General features: G+C 37.5%; 1 pseudogene; it reads right to left on the reverse strand.

Annotated features, from left to right (window-relative positions):
- Positions 1 to 12,386: 12,386 nt before the first annotated feature.
- LOC110291736 lies at positions 12,387 to 15,342 on the reverse strand (annotated as a pseudogene).
- Positions 15,343 to 20,060: the final 4,718 nt, after the last annotated feature.

Here is a 20,060-nt window from a genome sequence, read left to right on the forward strand (position 1 = left end):
CTCTAGGGATCTTGGGTGTATCTGGCAACTCTGCACCCAATGTGAACCAATGCTGGCGCCGATTGGAAGGGATTTGTGACCTACATATAAATTCTAATATTCATCTTCTTCACCCTTGTTCATTCATATTATTTCCATTTTATTACTCTCAAGACTAGAAATATTCTAAAATATATATTTGCTCATTCTCTTTCATACTTTACCTGTTAAATTCCTATAGCATAGGATAGGTATATTTAGCTCTAGGTCCTCTATCACAGTGAGTAGAAATGCTCCTCTCTTACATCTTTGAGTTTTGTTGCTTATATCTTTTATAATTCAGTTATGTTTGTGGATTGAATTTTCATATAGTTCTGCTACTGTTTTATTCTTTCACTAACTGCTGCTTTATTATTCCATGTGACCATTGTCTCGCGTATGTTCATTTTCTGCAATTCTTTCTCAATACCATAACTATCAATTTATTGGTTTATGTTTTTGACTTTTTGTCTTTTTTTTTTTCTCTGTATAGCCCTGGCTGTCCTGGAACTCACTTTGTAGACCAGGCTGGCCTCGAACTCAGAAATCCGCCTGCCTCTGCCTGCCAAGTACTAGGATTAAAGGCGCGTGCCACCACTGTCTGGCTTGAGTCAACATTTTTAAATTTGAGGGTAGCTAATTTGGATACACTTGTGTAACAGGAAAACCCAAATATCCCAACATCTCTACATCCCTAGTGATAGGGTTATTATAGGATGTCTCCACTCTGCGAGTTGGCCTCAGCGTTTTATGTATGCTCAGCAAGCACTTTGACAGCAAATTCATGTCCTTAACTAAAGTCTTATAAATATGAAAATGATTTTCCGAAGTATGGTTTCTAGAAGCTTTTAATTTCTGTATGTAGGTTAAAATTAACTTGCTAATCTTGAAATAATATCTTCTGGAATTGGCAATTTCCTGTGATGTTAAAATCAAATGGGATCTGGATTAACATTTTAGAATGTTGTTTCAGTCTCAACACATGATACAGCTATTTACTTAGTTCTTGTTAATTTATTAATTTTGTGTAAAGAAACTTTATATACTATTTTCAAATTTGTTTCTTCACATCTTATGCAGTTGAAATACTATATACGAATGCTATTACTTTAATATTCTACCTTTTTTCTGCCTATAGAACTATAATTGATAGTTATAAATTAATTTCTATATAGTAACCTGGGCAAATTTACTTAGTTCCATGGTTATAAGCTGGTGAGTTCCAACTCTTTGGCAAACCTCTATCTCCTAAAATATTTACTTCTCAATTAAAAACAGTAGCAAAATTACAATCATGAAGTAGCAATGAAATAATTTTATGGTTGGGATCACCGCAACATGGGGAATTGTATTCAAGTGTTGATGCATTAGGAAGGTTGAGTAACACTAAATATAAAAATATATCTGACAATTAATTATATTTAGGTATTTTCATAGAACATATTGCTTAAACATTCTGACAACATTAATTTTCTGTTTCAAATTTTTTAATTTAAATGACATTATCCATTTATCTATTTTATTGGGTGGGCCAAATAGAACTCTGCAATTATAGTTTCAAATAAGGATAGGATACTTAATTGATCATGACGTTTACTGTACGTATTTTTTAACAGTTATCACTGAATGCTTCTATGAAGACAAAATTTAATAAATGTTGGGATGGTCCTTTATGCCCTGCTTAAAATATTCAATCTTTTTTGTAGGCCCGAATTCCTGAAGTGTTTCTTTCCCCTCCAAAGAAAAGTCCAAACTCTCACTCTGGATGATATTTTCTAGGCCCATCCATGTGCATGCAAATTTCATGAAGTCATTGTTTTTAAGAGTTGAGTAGTACTCCATTGTGTAAATGTATCACATTTTCTGTATCCAATCCTCTATTGAGGGACATCTGGTTGTTTTCAGCTTCTGGATATTATAAATAAGGCTGCTAAGAACATAGTGAAGCATGTGTCCTTAATACATGTTGAAGCATCTTCTGGGTATATGACCAGGAATGGTATATCTGGGTCCTCAGGTAATTCAGGTGTTCCTCGTTCTCCACAACTTTGTCAGCATCTGCTGAGGATGCTGAGTTTTTCACCTTAGCTGTTCTGACTGTTGTGAGGTGGAATCTCAGTGTCATTTTGATTTGCATTGCCCTGATGCCTAAGGATGTTGAACATTTCTTTAGGTGCTTCCAAGCCATTTGAATTTATCAGTTGATAATTCTCAGTTTAGTTCTATTTCCCATTTTTAATAGGGATATTTGGATCTCTGGAGTCTAACTTCTTGACTTCTTTTTATATATTGGATATTAGCCCTCTATCAGATGTAGGATTGGTAAAAATCTTTTCCCAATCTGTTGGTTGCTGTTTTTTTCCTGTTGTCAGTGTCCCCTTTACCTTACAGAAAAGTTCCAATTTTATGAGGTCCCATTTGTCAATTCTTGATCTTAGAGCATAAGCCATTGCTGTTCTGTTCAGTCAATATTCCTTTCTACCCTTGTGTTTAGGGCTTTTCCCCAATTTCTCTTCTATTAGATTCAGTGAATCTGGTTTTATATGGTAGTCCTTGATGCAGTTGGACTTGAGCTATGAACAGGGAAATAAGAATGGATCAATTTGCTTTCCTTTACATGTTGACAAAGGCTGAATCAGCTCTATTTGTTGTGAATGTTGGCATTTTTACACTGGATGGTATTAGCTCCTTTGTCAAAGATCAAGTGGTCATAGGTGTGGGAGTTCATTTCTAGGTCTTTAATTTTATTCCACTGATTTACCTGCCTATCACTGTACCAATACCATACACTTTTTTTTTTTTAATCGCTATTTCTCTGTAGTATAGCTTGAGGTCAGGGATGGTAATTCCCACAGAAGTTCTTTTATTGTTAAAAATAGTTTTCCCTGTCCTGGATTTTTGGTTATTCCAAATGAAATTGAGAATTGCTCTTTCTAACTCTATGAAGAATTGAGTTGGAATTTTGGTGGGGATTGCATTGAATCTGTACCTTGCTTTCAGTAAGAAGAATAGTTTTACTATATTAATCCTGCCAATCCATGAGAAAGGAAGATCTCTATCTTCTTGGGTTCCTTTTGATTTCTTTCTGCAGAGACTCGAATTTCTTCTCAAACAGATCTTTTAATTATTTGCTTAGAGTAACACAAGGCATTTTATATTGTTTGAGATTCTTGTGAAATAGGTCGGTTTCCTAATTTCTTTTTCAGCTCACTTATCCTTTGAGTATATGAAGGCTACTGATTTGTTTGAGTTAATTTTATATCCAGCCACTTTGCTGGAGCTGGTTTTCAGGTTTATGAGTTCTCTGGTAGAATTTTGGGGGTCACGTAAGTGTATCATCATCTGCACATAGTAATATTTTGACTTCTTCCTTTCCAATTTGTATCCTTTTGACTAACTTTTGTTGTCTAATTGATCTAGTTAGAACTTCAAGTACTTTATTGACGAAAGAGGGGCAGAGTGAGCAGCCTTGTCTAGTCCCTAATTTCAGTGGGATTGCTTCAAGTTTCTCTTCATTTAGATTGATGTTGGCTACTGGATTGCTGCATGTTGCTTGAACTATGTTTGGGTATGGGATTTGTATTTCTGATCTTTCCAAGACTTTTAAAATGAAGGCATGTTGAATTCTCTCAAATGCTTTCTCAGTATCTAATGAGATGAACATATGGTTTCTTTCTTTGAGTTTGTTTATATAATGGATTAGGTTGATGGATTTCTGCATTTTGGTCCATCCCTGCATTCCTGGGATAAAGCCTACTTGATCATGATGGATGATTGTTTTGATATGTTCTTGGATTCAGTTTGCTAGAATTTTATTGAGGATTTTTGCAATGATATTTACAAGGGGAAAATGGTCTGAAGTTTTCTTTCTTTGTTGGGTCTTTGTGTGGTTTATGTATAAGCTTAATTGTGGTTTCATAGTATAAATTGGATACTGTTCCTTCTGTTTGTACTTTGTGGAATAGTTTGAAGAGAATTGGTACTAGGTCTTCTTGAAGACCTGATAGAATTCTGCACTAAATCCATTTGGTCTTGGGATTTTATCTGATTGGGAGATTTTTAATGACTACTGCTATTTATTTAGGGGTTATGGGACTGTTTAGTTGGTTTATCGGATCCTGATTTAACTTTTGTACCTGGTATCTGCCTAGCAAATTGTCCATTTCATGCAGATTTTCCAGTTTTGTTGAGTATAGGCTTTTCTAGTTGGATCTTATGTTTTGTTTTGTTTTGTTTTGTTTTTTAATTTTCTGTTTCTGTTGTTATGCCTCCCTTTTCTGTTCTGATTGTATTAATTTAGATTTCTGTTTCCTCTGGTTAGTCTAGTTAGAGGTTTATCTGTCTTGTCGATTTTCTCAAAGAACCAGCTCCTGCTTTTTTTGATTCTTTGTATAGTTCTTTTTGTTTCTACTTGGTTGATCTCAGCCTTGAGTTTGATTATTTCCTGACTTTTACTCCTCTTGGGTGTATTTGCTTCTTTTTGATCTAGAGCTTTCAGGTGTGCTGTCAAGTGGCTAGTGTAAGCTCTCTTCAGTTTTGTTTTGTTTTGTTTTGTTTTGTTGTTTTGTTTTAGAGGCATTTATAGCTATGACTTTTCCTCTTAGCCCTGCTTTCATTGTGTCCCATAAATTTTGGTATGGTGTTTCTTCTTTTTCATTAAATTTTAAAAAGCCTTTAATTATTTCTTTGTTTCTTCCTTGACCAAGTTATCATTAAGTAGAGCATTGCTCACCTTCCATGTGTATGTGGGCTTTGTATTGTTTTAGTTGTTATTGAAGACCAGCCTTAATCTGTGATGATCTGTTAGGATGCATGGAATTATTTCAATCTTCTTTTATCTGTTGAGGCCTGTTTTGTGACCAATTATATGGTCAGTTTTGGAGAAAGTACCATGAGGTGCTGAGAAGAAGGTATATTCTTTTGTTTTGGGATGAAGTATCCTATAGATATATGTTCATTTCATTTGGTTCATAATGTCTATTAGTTTTAATGTGTCTCTGTTTAGTTTCTGTTTCCATGATGTGTCCTCTGATGAGAGTGTGGTGTTGAGGTTTCCCACTATTACTGTGTAAGGTGTAATGTGTGCTTTGAGATGTATTAAGGTTTCGTTTATGAATGTGTGTACTCTTTCATTTGGAACATAGATAGTCAGAATTAAGGGTTCATTTTGGTAGAATTTCCCTTTGATGAGTATGAAGTGTCCTTCCTTATTTTTTCTGATAACTTTTGGTTGAAAGTCGACTATATTCCATATTAGAATAGCTGCTCCTATTTGCTTGGAAATTTTTTTTTTCTAGCCATTTGCTCATAGATAGTGTCTGTCTTTGTCATTGAGTTGCATTTCCTGTATTTAGCAAAATTCTGGGTCCTGATTACCTATCTAGTCTGTTTGTCTATGTGGTTTGATTGGGGAATTGAGTACATTGATGTTAAGAGATATTAAAGAATAGTGACTGCTGCTTCCAGGGGTGTTGTTGTTGTTGTTGTTGTTGTTGTTGCTGTTGCTGTTGTTGTTGTTGTTAGAGGTGGAATTATGTTTGTATGGCTATCTTCTTTTGGGTTTGTTAAAAAAGATTATTTTCTTGCCTTTTCTAGGGTGCAGTTCCCTTCTTGTGTTGGAGTTTTCCATCTACTATCCTTTGTAGGGTTGGATTTGTGGAAAGATATTGTGTAAATTTGTTTTTGTCATTTAATATCTTGGTTTCTCCATCTATGGTAATTGAAAATTGTGTTGGGGATAGTAGCCTGGGCTGGCAATTATGTTCTCTTAGGATCTGTATTAGATCTGTTCAGGATAGTCTTCTGGCTTTTTGTTTTGTTTTTTTGAGACAGGGTTTCTCTGTATAACTCTGGCTGTCCTGGAACTCACTCTGTAGACAAGGCTGGCTGGGAACTCAGAAATCCACCTGCCTCTCTACCTCCCAAGTGCTGGGATTAAAGGCATATGCCACCACTGCCCAGCTCTCTTCTGGCTTTTATGTTCTCTGATGAGAAGTTTTGTGTAATTCTAATAGATTTGCCTTTATATGTTACTTGGTCTTTTTCCCTTACAGCTTTTAGTATTCTTTATTTGTTCTGTGCACTGAGTGCTTTGATTATTATGTGACAAGAGAACTTTATTTTTTTGGTCTAATCTACTTGGTGTTCTATAAGCTTCTTTTACACTTATGGCTATCACTTTATTTAGGATGGGGAAGTCTTCTTCTATGATTTCGTTGAAGATGTTTCATTTCCTCTGAGCTGGGAATCTTTGCTCTCTTTTATTCCTATTATTCTTATATTTGGACTTTTCATTGTGTCCTGAATTTCCTGGGTGTTTTGGCTTAACAGTTTTTCAAGTTTTGTGTTTCATGTGACCATTGTGTCAATATCTTCAAAGATATCTTCTACTCCTGAGATTCTCTTTTATCTCTTATATTTTGTTGTTGATGCTTGCATCTGTAGCTCCTTACATTTTTTTCTAGGTTTTTCTATTTTTTCCATTTATATTTTCTTTATTGTTTCTACTTTCATTTTTAGGATTTGGACTGCTGTGTTCATTTACTTCACCTTTTTGGTTGTGTTTTCCTGTATTTCTTTTAGGAATTTATTTGTTTCCTCTTTAAGGGCTTCTACGTGTTTACCTATATTTTCCTGTATTTCTTTCAGTGAGTTACTTACATTCTTCTTAAAGGACTCTATTATCTTCATGAGAGAGGATTTTAGCTTATAATCCTGATTTTCATGTATGTTGGGACATCCAGGGCTTGCTGTGGTGGGAGAACTGGGATATGATGATTCCAAATTACATTGGCTTGTTGCTTATGGTCTTGAGCTTGTCTCTCACCATCTGGTTATATCTGGTGTTAACTGGCCTTTGTCTTGGGCCTCTTTCCTGTGTTCCTGGGTTGATGCAAATCTCCTGGGAGACCTTTGGCCCTGGCTTTGGCAGATTTCCTAAAAGACCTTCAGACTGTGGGATCTTCAGAGGGGCATGAACACCAATGATCTGTTGTCCTGGCTCCAGCAGCAGATCTCCTGGTGGGGTTTGTTGTCCTTGGTGCAACAGATCTCCTTGGAGGCCTTTAGTCTGTGGAGTCTTCAGAGGGCAGACAAACTGATGATATGCTGATGTAAAGTGCTTTTATATTTATATTTGTAAAGAAAACAATAAATAGATTTAAGGTGGTTTGAAGTATTTATATACTTTTATTAAAGTTTATAATAAAACCAAATTTTTGAAGATATTTTTCTTTGTTCTTTAAAAAGGAAATGTGAATCTAGCTTTTTACAGTGTTCATCCAGGCACACTGGATGTCCTGAGGATGTGAGCCTTGATGTACAAATTTTCATTCATTTGAATACCATGTATCTTAATGAATTTTTCAGTGACATCAGAAAAAATAGTAACAGTTATGTAGTTAAACTTTCTAAATTTATTTTTAAACACTAACCTGTATTTGTATTCTTGGTTCTGTATGCCATTTTTGTAATGTATATGTCTAGCTGGCTACCAGCTTTAGTATTGGATTATGAAATTGTGATTTTGAAAAAGTCAAATATTCCAATCAAGAGACCAGAAGAAATCCCTCATCAAATTAGAATCCACCAGAAAATTTGAACCTTAACTAATTAAGTGTGCTCATAAGAATTTTGTTGAAAAGTGAACTCAATTTAAAATTAAATTAAATAAATTAAATATATTCTAAAATATGATAGCTCAAAACCCATTAATTTCAGTCAAGCTGGTTCTAACCAGCCAACTCCTCTTTTTATGACCTGAAATACCACCTACTTCAAGGAGTTACACATTTAGCAGTACAGAGAATAAGAGTTGCATATGAGACAGTGTTAAATGCCTTTAACTTGGCTGAATGCAAGTATATATATTACTTTTATCATTCAAGCATAAATAAAAGTGTAAACACAGAGTAGTGTTTAAGTTTCTTAAGTAGAATCATTAAATTGACTTAGAGAAAAATGCTTCCTCTTTTGAAACTACTAATTGTTTCCAATGCACCTGTTTACTGATGGTACTTATATGAATTTTATCCTGTTTTGTGTAAGAAAGTACATTTTAGCTATGTTTTTCTATTTCATTACACACTTTTCTGTAAAAATTGTGTTGTTTTGAAAGCCACCTCCTATTCCATACACATAATATTTTGTTGTTTCAAAGTTATGAAAGACTAAAATGTCTATTTTACTCAAATATTTTAAAACTCATTTTTGTTACTGTGTAAAAGATTTTACTGTGAATACCTGCTTTAGTGTGTAAAACCAGTGAGTTGTGGTTGTTAAACATGTGCTTTGATGTTAACAGTTTCTAGAAAGTTGCTTTTCAGTGTTTCTATCATAGAGTATGTGAGCAAATGTGTACAGTGAGCTTGGTTGAGTGGTTTTATGATGTAAAGGTACTTTACTGTGGTATTACACATAATAAGTTTGTGTAGTCAATTTAGTTAAATAAATAACTTTTATCATTAAGAAAAATGAAAAGAAGACAAGTTCATCTAATGTAGAAGTTTGAGGGATAAAGACACATGTCTTTCCTCTAGTATAGTATGAGGGAAATGTTAGTGATCCCCTAAAAAACAGACAGAACCCAATCTGATGCAACTTACAGTAGGGTGTTTATTCTATTTGAGCCAGTACCTGCCCCTTGGCAGCCATGTAGGATGGTTTTGATGATGAATATCTATCAGGGCAATGTTTTATAGTAAGCAGCAAGCAGGGGGTGGGGTAAGTGTGCAAGTATCTAATTGGAAAGCTATGTGGCCTTAAACATAATTGGCTGGTGCTGAGAGTCATATCATAAACTTAATTTCTGCTCCCCTCTACATTGGCGGTCATTAGGCTTGTAAGCTGGGGAGTTAGGTTTGTTGGGGGAAGAACCTGGTCTTTTGGAGGATTAGCCTGGAGACTGGAGCTAGGCTCAAGTTTTGTTGGGGACAAATTAGAAATTAATGCTATGGAACCAGCCTGTTAGTTTACCAGAGTTAAAACTTAGGTCATGTTCTCTAAAATGGAGTCTGAACATAAAAGATTTGGTCTCTCAGTAGGAAACTGACACAGGTGAATAACTTGGGAATAAACAATAGCCTATAGGCAAAGTATCTGAAAGATGGTTAGTCTTATACCTTGTAGTAATTTCTTTTTATTAGATAAGTAAAAATCACTGCACCCCCAGGTCAGGCCCGTTTTCCCATGTGCTTCAGAACTGACTGTTTTGATTAAATCACAAAATGATATCCTGGCTGAATTGCAGAATTTCTTTGAGTGACAGAAGGAACTATATTTAAAGAAGTTTGTTTAGTTACATAAGGTCATAACGATCAAATATAAGTAAAAAATATCAAAGACATTTTAGAAATAAAGAAAAACATGTACAGAATGGAATACATGGTTCACAAGAAACCATGTTGAGTTTTTAAAATATAAATATGTGTATGTTTGTTTATTTATGTTATTATTTATTGATGTGAGAGTGCTATCAATTGGACTAAGTGTTTTATGTAACTTAGACAAGTATTGTATCTGTGTGCTAAAGCGAGCCCAAGAACATATAGACAAGTGTCTTGGCAGACAAGTTAGAGCCTAAGCATATGTTGTGAGCACACATTAAGAAATAGAACCAGTAGGCCTGTGATCTAGTAAAGACACAAAACCAATAAAGTGTTAATGATCACATTTATCCTGTTGTTTTTTACACATTCGTTTATACCTCACACTGTTTACACAGTAGTAATTTCATAATACTTTGCATATTTTAATAAATAAAATTATTTGGAGAGACGCTTTGAATATCTATGGTTAAGGTCTAATCAAACACACAAATTTGAAAACACATCCAATGTATATTATTTATATTAGACATTGATATTATTATAAAGATTCAGAAGTACAATTTTCACAGAGTCTATAACTAAAATGCCTGACAATGGTTCCTGGACCATTATTACTCTGTTGTATTATCATCAGACATATGGTAATAAATTATAATTTCTCCCTTATATATGTACATACATATTACCTTTTCCTTATTTGATTATCATTTTTACATATAAATTGTTAGTTAAAAAACCTAAACAAAGTTTCTTATGAAACAAGAGTCAAAATTTGTTTTTAATGATATACTAAAAGATTAAAATGAGAACATAGATGGAAGATTAATAATTTGGAATGATATTAATGTTTAGTAGTTCATAAATGGAACAATGAAAATTATGTATAGCATGTAAATGTGAAATGACTACAGCAATACAATGATTTTTAAATTTTATGTAATGTTTTAATATGCTATATTTTTCATTTTTCCACTTTTTTTTAATAATATATCCTGGTTATAATTTCCCCTCCCTCTTCTTCTCCTAGATGTGAAAAGGTCAGCTCAGGGCCTTTGGAAAATTCCACCATGCCCCAGAGCACATAGACACCCCTCCCCTCCGGAAGGGAGAGCCTGATTCTCAGGGTGAGTGATCAAAGGCCACCCTACTACCTCAGTCCCAAAAGGCCAATCAGTTTAAAGGGCTTAAAGGGCACACTGTTCCATCAATCATACTGTGTCTAGTTGCTGATGCTCTTTTCTGCCCCTGGAAACTGTATAAAAACTTGCCAAATGAGCCACCAGAAGCTGTTGCCTCTGCTTTCTGTGCAGCATGGCCCCAGCATGCCGGAACAATAAATTCCTCTTTCTTTTACTTCGATCCCCCACTCTGCGTGATTCACTCAGGGGGTCCCTGGTAGTTGCGACTCGTCAGAGTCTTACAGTTTCTCCCATCTCCCCTCCCCTGTGGATCCACTCCCTTTCTGTCTTTTATTAGAAAGGAACCAACTTTTTTTTTTTTAGAAATATAAGTTATTTATTAATCAATCCACTTACAAAGCAAGTGGTTTAATGCAAGCTTATTGATATCTTTACATATAATCCATGGGAACATGACTTCCACATACAGACAGTGGTATTACTGGCTGGATGCATTTGCAATCTTGGGCATATTAAGCATATTTAAGCAAATAAGATTAGGTTAGCCTGTATATGAAAGTATCTTGCTAATATACATCCTGAAGTGGATTAAAACTTCTTCCAAAGGAGAAATGTTAGTATGTTAACTTTCACTCTATATTATGTTGTAAATCTTAACTATAGAAATTAAAATTTTTAAGTCAGTGATCGAGTCTTGGTAATGTCTGAAATGGGTGTCTATAACCATAGCAACAGTAGCTTGACAATATAATCTGTGCCTCACAGTATCTGCAGATTTATTGTTCTCAAGTTTAGAGAGAGACATGTAGATTCAGCTGACTTTATTTAAACTATAAAAAAATAAAATCCCTTAAAAGTGATCCTGGGAACCTTAGAAGTTCTACGAATGCATAGATACCTGCCAATGACTGAATCCTAAATTCTGACTGAATGACTTTATAAAAATTAATGTAAGCAGATACCTTATTCGTGCTTAGCAGAAGACCTAACAAAATTCTACATGTCTTTTTCAAGTTCCCTGTTTTTTTAAAAATCTGCAAGTATATTCAATCCAGCTATCTCAGATTGATATTTAGTATTCAACGCTGTTTCACAGCAGCAAAACCTGGGATAGGGAATAAAGTTCCAAATGGCAGAGAGAAAGATAAATAGGGTCAGAACAGCAGTCTAAACATACGGCATCAACAGCAACTCTGTCTTGCACTGTGCTGGACGAAAGGAACACCAAGAAACTTCCTATTGATCACTCTGGTCGTGTGGGTACCACCTGCACCTGATTGATATGGGTTACATACATTCTGTTCCCAGTATGAAGGGCGGTACTTAACTCAGAACTCCATATTATAAATATACAGCAGCCATTTTGTCCTAATTTAATTAAGGAATGTCTTAATATACAATATAATTTCCTAGAAAATCTTTATACATTTAACTAAAGTGCATGATTGATTAAATTAAAGGTTAGTAATGGATAAAAAATTCATAATTTTCAAGCTTCTATGTAAAACAAAAACAAAACCCCCAAAACAAACAAACAAACAAAAAACAAGACCACAAAATACTACTTACTAAAGCAGCTAATCTTGCCTGCAAGTTTAGGGTCACAAGCCCATAATATGTGCAAAGAAATGCAATATAAGGAATCATGCAAAAATACAGTAAAATGATACAGGAAGTAATGTCAAATCTAGGGAAAAAACAACAAAAAAAAGCTTTTATAAATATATTAAAATCAACTGTGTACATAAGTTGTAGGTCTAGCGGTAGCTGTACCATGTAGCAGGGTCAGCACTCCTAGTTCAAGGCTTCCAGATCTGCGCAGGTAAGTCATGCCATCTTTGGTTGACTGTAGTACCAGGAAGGATGGGAATGAGAGGGATAGAAAGAGTTCTGAAAAACAATGTCAACTTTCACTTGGCAGCTGGGCCTTGATGTCCACTCTGCACATGGGGCACTTCTTATTGGTGATCAGCCACTGATCAACACACACTTGGTGGAAAAGTTGCACACATGGAAGGTGCCTCACATCTTCACCTTCCTCTAAATAGACAAACAGATAGTACATTTTTCCTGTGTCTTCCTCAGTCCCTTCTTCCCTATCTTGTTTGCAGTGAAGTTTCCTCTTTTTATTTTTATGTGGATATGTGCATCTTTCAATTTTCCCTGGGGGGCTCCACGATTGACATTTCCTAATCTTTATTCCAGATGAATCAATTCCTCAAAATTGCCCCTAAAAGGACCTCTGAATGATGCTCCATCCAATCCTGAAGAAATATAACGGATGTGAGGATAGCCTGCCATGTCAGGAACCATTAAAGGAAGTGCTCCTAACTGGAGGTGATGAAGTCGAGGTGGAGCGTGGTAATGGGCCAGGTGAGGGTGCAGAGCACCAGGTGTGTACGTAGCTGCAGTTACTCCAGCTTCAATCCTCAGTTCCCAGGCAGTTCTCTCTGGAGCCTGGCAAGGATGTGAAGACATGGTTTGAGGCACATGAATATGATGCCCATGGTCATAGTTTGTGGATGGGGCGGGGGCCGTTCATGTACCCGTGTTGGATGCTGCATCATCATCCTACTCTGAACTTCCATCCTCTGCATCACTTCATGAGGGTGCAGTCTCTGGGCTGAAGGTTCTGGGGCTGGAATATGGTGTGAAATTGGCTGGTGAGCAGGAAAAGATGCTGAGGGATGGGTGCAGCTGTACTGCCTAAATGCGTTGGATGCAATGGTGCCACAAGGTGAAATGCTGCATGAGAAGATATCTGAGAATGGAAAGCATGGACAGGATGGGAATCACATAAGCCAATTGAGGGGGTTGACTGAGTTTGAGGAGGGGCATTTCTATGAGAGTGATGGCAAGCTGAGGCTTGATGGTGCAGTGGTCTTGTCAAGGAAGTATACGGAGGTGGCATGTAGTGCCGACATGACGAAAGAGAAGGCTGTGGAGGGGGCTGGGCCTGAGGCTGGGCAACCATGCTGGAGCCATAGCCATCTATTGATAATGGCTGAGTTGGGGCAGCAACAGCCTGATGGCTAATGACCGCAGCCCAAGTAGAAGTGACAGGGCAGCAGGGGTCAAAGGCAGATGCACCATGGAAACCCCCCACTTCCATGAGTCTTGAGAGCACTGTTGCTCAAATAGACTGGCAATGCCTTCTGGTCATGGTAGCTGGAACCAGAGCTGCTATTTGCTTCACAAGGCGCCTGTACTTGAACTCTTTCCACAGGGCAAGCAGGGTCACTGAAGGAAGGAGAAACTGGGACAGCTGGGTGGAGAGTATGATGGTGAAGGTGGTGATGCTGAAAATGGTGGCCATGCTACTGAAAACAACTTGAGTGTGGGTGTGCTAATGCATGATGACTCTGTGATGTCCCTCCACATGGTGAGTGCTGGGGGCAGCAAGAAGGTAGCCTTGGCATTGTAGGAGAACCACTTTCTGAGACAGCACTAGATGCAGTTCTCCTCACATCATTGCCCACAGAGGAACCATTTGCACTATTGCTTGTAAGAGTAGCTTCAGTCTCTGACACTGTGGAAGGCTGGCTACTGGCCACAGTTGAAGTAGTATCAGAGGCTTGCTCAGAGGTAGATGGATTTGAATTGTTAATGGAAGCACTAGTAGTTTGTGAGTCCAATCTAGCAGAAGTGGTTGGTACTACAGTAGGTTCATCTTCATCAACAGTAAGGACCACAACTTCTGCTGCATTCTGCCTCAGGGACTGTGTAACAGTAGCGATCCTACTGCGGTTTCGAGGATCCTGTGGCCATCCTGTATGCAAACTTGAACCTTGGCTCCAATGAGATCTGGAGTGTCCAAGGGTTGAACGAGACCGATAACTTTCTCCAACTGTAACAATCTCCACTTCACTGTCAGTTGAGGTAGCATTACTTTCTTCATTGGCAGTGACCTGAGGGGTGAAGGAAGCTTCTATCACCCCAAATCTTCATCATACTTCCTGGGGGAGCAACGGGGTTGCTGGGGTTCTCACTGGCACATGCACACAGGTCCCCTTCTCCATCGGTGGAGGAGCTGGATGAGGAATCGCTACTGAGGTCATTCTCACTGGAGCTACTGGAGCTGGAGAGCAGAGCGTACTTCCTCTGAGCTAGCGCCTCCCGCTTCTTCCTCTGCACTAGCATCTGCTTCTGTGTCCTCTGCGAGGAGCTGCTCTTCACCAGCCTCTTTCTGCATGGGACTCTCCTTAGTGCACTGCCATGAAAACAAGGTCTTTTCATTAACAAACTTGGCACAGGATCTGCCTCAATTCGAGGCCACTTGTGAGACCTTGCACTGTGACTTCTACTTTTAGCACTCAGAACAGGCTGGGTATGTCTCACCGAGACTTCTTTATCCTCATCTGAAGTCACTGTATCAGAGCCCCCAAAATGGAGACTAGATGAGGGAGAAGACAGACACTCACTTAAGGAAGAGTCAGTATCCTCATCACTCGGTGTCTCTAGCTATTGCCTGCGCCCTAGGATTTCCTGATTTTCTTTGACACTGTTCTGCACATATGAGGGGCCAGCCTGCTGGTTTTTGTGCTTTTTCCTCACAAGACCACTTTTTTCTTGTTCTTGCTGGTTGCCATTCATGTCCTTCTCTTGTTTTTGAGAATCATCACACAGATGAGAGAATTCACCCACTTTACTATTAATCATCTCCACTTCTGCGGGGAAGCTCTTGGTGGCCCCTAGGGGCTGTGGGTGCAGAAGGACCACTTTCAGACTCTCCTGTGTTGTGGGCGCATCAGGAGTCCCACTGTTCATAGCCACTTTTAGGATGTAGAGCTCGTTAAATTCAGGAGTCCATTGAGACATGGGAAACTTCAGGGAAGGCCTCTATTTCTCCAGAACAAAAACCGATATTTCCACCACACCACTGCTGACTCTGATCAGTTATCCGAGTCCGCACGCCCTGTTCGGCCAGGTCCGGGCTAGGGAACAACTCATGGCCAGGTGAGGCTGAGGCGGGCCAGGCGGCTCTCTTCAGAAGTCTCTCAACAAGGCCGCCGGCGAGCGTGAGACTGCGCTTGGCTGGTCTCCACCAGGCTCCGAGCACCCGTTCGCGGCCCACGCGTGCTCGCTACCCTGAACGGCCGGCTTGTCTTAAGCCGCTCAGCACCAGCGCCCCGCTGGCCACCGCTGCTGCCTGGGCAGGTCCTCCCGGACTCAGGAACTGACTTCTAAGAGAAAACAACCAATCACGACAAACTAAGATACAATATGAGAAAGTAAAACCTATCACACAAAAGTTGGACAAGTCAACCCAACAGAAAGAGAAGGGTTCTAAGAACAGGTATAAGAGTCAGAGACCCATGTGTTCTTATACTTAAGAATTCTATAAAAATACTAAGCTTAAAACTATAATATAGACACAGAGAACCTGATACAGACCCCTTTTAGCCCAATGCTTCCAGTTTCACTCTCAAAGTGTTCATAAGTGCCTTGCATATTTGATTCAGAGATCACTGTTCTCTCATTTTCTGTCATCCCTACTGGCCCTTGCATTCTGGCTTCCCCTTTTCCACAGAGCTTCTATTTCTTGAGCTCTGAGGGGGCAGATTTGAAGGGGACATCTGATTTAGATGCTTTCTATCTGGCTGAGTCACTGCATCTGTTCCCATCTGCTGCCAGAGAAAACCTCTCTGATGATTATGAATAAGAAACTTATCTGAGTATAGAAGAAAATTATTAAGCATCATTTTATTGATAGGTTTTTCTGGCCTACATATTCTCTGGTTCTTGATCATCTAAGCAGAAACATTAACTTGGTAAGTGTTACAAAGATAGCTCTACAGTTAAGATTCTTTGCTCTTTTAGAAGATGTGAGTTCAGCTTCCCAGCACCACATGCCTACTGGCAACCTTCAGCAATTCTAGCTCTTATGTATCTGTTGCCCTCCTGGATTTTTCAGCCACTGAGCATACATATGGTTCTCAGACCTACATGCAGACAAAACACCATTCCCATTAATTCTTTAAAGTTTAGAAAAATTTGCATAAAATTGTAGAAACATAATTCTGCCAACTTTAAAATTCTTCTAATGCTTGGTAAATTTTAATTTATATCAAGAAAATATATATGCAATAAATTTATCTAAAGTAGTTTTTTCTATGAGGGTTCTTCATCTTTATAATGTGCACAGAGATTGCTCTACTTATGCATGTTGAATTTCTGCCTCTTAAAGAGCAACTTAAGTTTACAACATTTGGATTATACTATAATTTTTACATGCACAGTTTCTACTCCTGCTTATAAAGAGAAATAAATCATAAGTCTTTACTGCACTGAAAACAATTACAGTTTAATAATTCAAGTTTATCAGATTAAGTTTATTTTAATGGCAGGGGAACACTAGTACAGAGGAATGGGACTATAAGAACATTCTAACCCCTTATGTGACCAAGTGCACACAAAATCTGGAAAACTAAGAAAAAGGAACCACATGATTGGAACATGTGAATCCATATCTGAGTGTCCTTCTCCATAGGGTATGCTTTTGAAATTATGCATTAAGCATATTTTTCAAAGTCTATGAAATAAGAATCATAGCTGGTTCATTTGAAACTATTTATTCATTTTTTATAATTCTTTTTTTCTGAAGAAAATACCCTTCTTCAGAGTTGGGTAGTAAAGAACAAGTAAAATAAAGCACAAAGTCCATTTTATGATGCCCCAAAAGAAGAGACATAAACAGACCATACACCCTTCATGGTGATAGCCTATCAGAGCTCAAATTGTAACCCACATGTGTCATGAATGTCACTCTTTCTAGCATTTCTTACTTTATTGCACTGATAATATACCCAGTTCAATTAAATTAATAAAGGACAGGCTGATTTAACCTAGTATACAGTTTGAGGGTACAGTCTTTTCTCATGCACAGCATACTATCAAGAACCTAAGGCAGGAATCACACAGCATCTTCACTCATGAAATGGAGAGCAGCAAATTCAAATAGTTTTTTTCTTTCTCATTCACTAGAAAATTTCACTCCATAGAATTGTTACCCAGACTTAGGACTGGCCTACCAACCCCACTTAGTATAATCTAAGAATTTCCTCACAGACATGCCCAGTTGATGTTGCCTAAGTCATTTGGGAGACTGTTAATTTCAGAATCAATATTAAACATTACTTTGCCTGAGACTCATGAGGATACTTAAGAGAAATATGTCACTTTAAGTACTGGCTTTTTAATTGGCATATTTTCTGCCACTTATTTTCTTTGAACATTTTCATAGAACAGTGTGAATGGTGAACCTAAATGTGGAGAGCTCTTTGGGACTGCACCTATAAACTTGGCAGGTATTTCACATCTAGCCAGGACAAAGATGTAAGCTCAGGGCAGGTATCTGACTTTGGGCTAGGACTCAAGAAAAAGGCTCAGAATAAGAACATTTAAATTTGAGTCAATGCAAAGCTCAGAGCAGACTCAGCTGAGGCATGTATGGCAGTCCTTTTATCTTGGTCATCCTGATTAGTCCCTAGAAATGGGTGTTTACAGGATTTTGTTAATTAACTTGCTTGTTCATTGACCCAGACTGGATCTTATATTTGCATGTACTTAAAGTGATATAAAAGCAGACTGGGAAAAATAATTAAACCCAACCACTTCATCCTCAGAACTGGCAGGTCATGCTAGTGTTGTCTATTTGTCTTTTTTTTTCCCTTCTTCTTTTTCTTCCTCCTCCTCCTCCTTCTCCTCCTCTTCTTCCTCTTCCTCTTCCTCTTCTTCTTCTTCTTCTTCTTCTTCCTCTTCTTCTTCTTCTTCTTCTTCTTCTTCTTCTTCTTCTTCTTCTTCTTCTTCTTCTTCTTCTTCTTCTTCTTCTTCTTCTTCCTTGCTCCTGCTCCTAGAGAACATGTTGACTGACTAAGCTGGTTCCACCACCTAAATGCCTAGACACACTCTTTTTATGATTATATCAAAGTAAGGGATATAAATTTTTTAAAAAGCATCTTAATTGAAACAGTAAACAGAGTGTCAACATTATCAGTACTTTCTTTGTGAGTTGCTGGTGTCCTAAGCATGCTATCTTAAAATTTTCTATTTAAACCCTTGTGATGATTTGAGTCAGAATGTCCCCAGTAGACTCATGTGTTTGAATGCTTAGCCAAAGGTGATAGCATTATTAGTAAAAGTGGTCTTGTTGGAGTAGGTGTGGCTTTGTTAGAGGAGATGGCAGGATACGGGTGTATACTTTGAGGTGTTAGAAGCTCAAGCCATGTCTAGTGTGGCTTTTACTGCCTGCTTCCTGTGAATCCAGATGTAGAACTATTAGACCTTTCTCCAATGCCATGTCTAGTTATATGCCAACATGTTTCCTTCCATGATGATAATGGAAAAAATCTTTGAAACTGTAAGGCAGTTCCAGTTAAATGTTTTTATTTATAAAGGTTAGTGTTACTCTGCTGTCTCTTCACAGCTATAGAGACTCTAATACAAAACGGAAGATAAAAAGTGTCTTTGATGTTTTACTTTATTAAAAAATTAAAGTGAAAGGTATTTTACTCCAAAACATAAATTTGAAGAAAGTTATTTAAATTATTACAATGAGACCTATAATTTTTTACTCAAGCATTTGTATAACTAAACAAGAAAATTTACTAGAATAATTAATGATATGTAGCACAACTATAAAAAGGTAAAGGAAAAACATATTTATCACCTTGAGGAATAGAATAATTATGTTGATATTCCTTACTAACATGTGTGTGTGTATGTGTGAGTGCATTTTAGCAAATTTTATCAATATAAATAACTATCATTCATTGAGTGTATAAGTTAGAGAGAGTAAAGTTTTATCTATAATGGTTACACAGAAATCAATCTTGATAGACAGATAGATAATGATGAATTTCTTGGATCCTAAGGAATGTGGTTGCTTTATTCTTGGTAGAATAAAATCAGTACATGTTTAGAACAGTATTAGTAAATATATCTGCACTAATAAGCCAAGACATATTAAACTATTGAGAAAGTTCATTCCAATCATCAAACTATAATGTTAGTATGTGTTTGTTCAAATTCTTGCTGGTTTGAAGGTCATTATTGAAAATGCTTCAATTTATTTTTCTTACATGCATTTTGCATTTATGTTATTTATTTATTTATTTATTTTGACTTCTTTTTTATTAAATATTTTCTTTATTTACATTTCAAATGTTATCCCCTTTCTTAGTTTTCCCTCTGAAAACCCCCTATCCCCTCCCCCCTCCCCCTGCACCCCAACATACATACTCCCATTCCTGGTCCTGGCATTCCCCTATACTGGGGCATAGAACCTTCACAGGACCAAGGGCCTCTCCTCCCATTGATGAGTGACTAGGCCGTCTTCTGCTACATATATGGCTAGAGCCACAAGTTCCACCATGTATTTTCTTTGATTTGTAGTATAGTTCCAAGGAGCTCTGAGGGTACTGGTTAGTTCATATTGATGTTCCTCCTATGGGGCTTCAGTCCCCTTCAGCTCCCTGGGTATTTCTCTGGCTCCTTCATTGGGGACCTTGTGTTCTGTCCTTTGGATGACTGTGAGCATCCCCTTCTGTATTTGCTGGGCACTGGCAGAGCCTCACAG

Source organism: Mus caroli, chromosome 3 (genome assembly GCF_900094665.2).
Source record: "Mus caroli chromosome 3, CAROLI_EIJ_v1.1, whole genome shotgun sequence".
Taxonomy (NCBI): domain Eukaryota; kingdom Metazoa; phylum Chordata; class Mammalia; order Rodentia; family Muridae; genus Mus; species Mus caroli.